This window comes from Schistocerca piceifrons, unplaced genomic scaffold (assembly GCF_021461385.2).
Source record: "Schistocerca piceifrons isolate TAMUIC-IGC-003096 unplaced genomic scaffold, iqSchPice1.1 HiC_scaffold_136, whole genome shotgun sequence".
Classification (NCBI taxonomy): domain Eukaryota; kingdom Metazoa; phylum Arthropoda; class Insecta; order Orthoptera; family Acrididae; genus Schistocerca; species Schistocerca piceifrons.
In genome coordinates this window covers 5001-7500 of record NW_025727191.1, presented here as the reverse complement: position 1 = coordinate 7500, position 2500 = coordinate 5001, and the positions used below count along the sequence as shown (strand labels likewise).

The 2500-nt window shown below is 58.0% G+C and overlaps 1 non-coding gene across 1 annotated transcript in view; it reads right to left on the bottom strand.

Annotated features, from left to right (window-relative positions):
• LOC124732666 overlaps nt 1–1003 on the bottom strand; it is a 1909-nt gene extending 906 nt beyond the window's left edge. The window contains exon 1 of the ribosomal RNA XR_007008783.1: nt 1–1003. This exon is cut by the window's left edge and continues 906 nt beyond it. This is a non-coding gene — a ribosomal RNA (small subunit ribosomal RNA).
• Between the last annotated feature and the right edge of the window lie 1497 nt (nt 1004–2500).

The following is a 2500-nucleotide window of genomic DNA, read 5'->3' as shown; positions in this document are numbered from 1 at the left end:
TCACCTCTAACGTCGCAATACGAATGCCCCCGCCTGTCCCTATTAATCATTACCTCGGGTTCCGAAAACCAACAAAATAGAACCGAGGTCCTATTCCATTATTCCATGCACACAGTATTCAGGCGGGCTTGCCTGCTTTAAGCACTCTAATTTGTTCAAAGTAAACGTGCCGGCCCACCGAGACACTCAATAAAGAGCACCCTGGTAGGATTTCAACGGGGTCCGCCTCGGGACGCACGAGCACGCACGAGGCGGTCGCACGCCTTCAGCTCGCCCCACCGGCAGGACGTCCCACGATACATGCCAGTTAAACACCGACGGGCGGTGAACCAACAGCGTGGGACACAAATCCAACTACGAGCTTTTTAACCGCAACAACTTTAATATACGCTATTGGAGCTGGAATTACCGCGGCTGCTGGCACCAGACTTGCCCTCCAATAGATACTCGTTAAAGGATTTAAAGTGTACTCATTCCGATTACGGGGCCTCGGATGAGTCCCGTATCGTTATTTTTCGTCACTACCTCCCCGTGCCGGGAGTGGGTAATTTGCGCGCCTGCTGCCTTCCTTGGATGTGGTAGCCGTTTCTCAGGCTCCCTCTCCGGAATCGAACCCTGATTCCCCGTTACCCGTTACAACCATGGTAGGCGCAGAACCTACCATCGACAGTTGATAAGGCAGACATTTGAAAGATGCGTCGCCGGTACGAGGACCGTGCGATCAGCCCAAAGTTATTCAGAGTCACCAAGGCAAACGGACCGGACGAGCCGACCGATTGGTTTTGATCTAATAAAAGCGTCCCTTCCATCTCTGGTCGGGACTCTGTTTGCATGTATTAGCTCTAGAATTACCACAGTTATCCAAGTAACGTGGGTACGATCTAAGGAACCATAACTGATTTAATGAGCCATTCGCGGTTTCACCTTAATGCGGCTTGTACTGAGACATGCATGGCTTAATCTTTGAGACAAGCATATGACTACTGGCAGGATCAACCAGGGAGCTGCGTCAACTAGAGCTGAGCAGCCGGCCGCCCGGGAGTGTGTCCCGGGGCCCGCGCGAACACGCAAGCGTCCGCTCAATCATTCTGCAAACAGGAGGAGGCTGAGCTCCCCTGCACAATACACCTCGAAACCCTCTCAGGTCCCGGCGGCGCGCAGCGCCGTCCCAAGTACTTGGTCGGGTTCGAGAGAGGCGCAATCGCCCGGAGTTAGGCGAGTAGACGCTTTCGGTGCGACCACCCGTGCTCCCAACTGAGCTTGCCGCTGCCGACAGAGGCCCGGGAGCGTGCTGTCGTGGCATTGCCGGCGGGAGACAACACGCGCCACCTACGGTGACCGGCAGCTCCAACGCCAGCGCCACAGAAGGACAAAAGCCCCACTCTTGGGTGCCGAAGCGAACTCTCCCAGCACAGCGCACGCGCCAACACATCCGCACAGCTGCGATACAAACCACCAGCGAGAACCGCTGGGGCGACCGAGCAGCAGACGGCGTCGCGGCGCCGAGCGCCGGGCGGCGGCGCATCCTCAACGCACACAGTCCTCAATCGGACCAGCACACTGAAGATGTCCACCGCGCTTCGCACCGGGCCCGCGAGGACCTACTTTGGCCGCACGGCGCCGCGCGCAGGGTGCGCCGGCGCGCAGCTGCGACGCCTGCCGCGTCCGTCGGCCGGCGCGCCTGCCACTGGCGCCCCCACCAGCCGGCTGTAGCGCGTGCGCCCACGCACCGCGCGGCCAGCACGCCGGGAGGCGCCCCCTCACCGGCCGGGGACGGTCCCACCCAGCCACCGCCGCGTATCGCTTCACACCCAGATGCCGTTCAGTTTCGTCGGCATGGTGGGTATCGCTGGAACAACCGGTAGTACCTCAACCTATCGTCGCCATCACCGATTCACCCCTAGCGAGAACAACCGCACCACAACAGGTTACCAATTTGTTCATTTGCGTAACTTCACCAGAAAACGCAGGCGTCCATCGCCATTTGCAACTTCAACGATTATTGCATGCCTGTGTCAGGTGTCACGCCACACTACGTCTGCCCACATACACGCAACAAAATGTGCACGCCTAGACAATACGTGGAAGGTGGCCCCGTACGTATGCGATGTCCATTGCTCGAACGACCTGTCAACCGGCCTCTGTAGCATGTCGCAGATATGGAACGCGGTGCACCATGCCATCACGGTGTGTGAGGAGAGACGACTAGGTCCGAATACATCAACAGACAGCTCATGCTGATCGCCATCCACGGCGTCCGTTCCTCCCACACGTCTCTATGGCGTACCACACTGCAATCCAGCTCTCATAGGGAGACGACACGTAGCTGCGTGCACAATATTTGCACTGTATGGTCCGCCGTTTTTGGGCGCAGTCGTTGTGCGGTCACACATGTGCCACGATGTATCATTCAGTACATAAGGACGAATGTGCAGTACAGATTGTGGTTCACGCGTACGACATCAGCGGACAGTTGACACAGGCCGCACCACAACGTAGC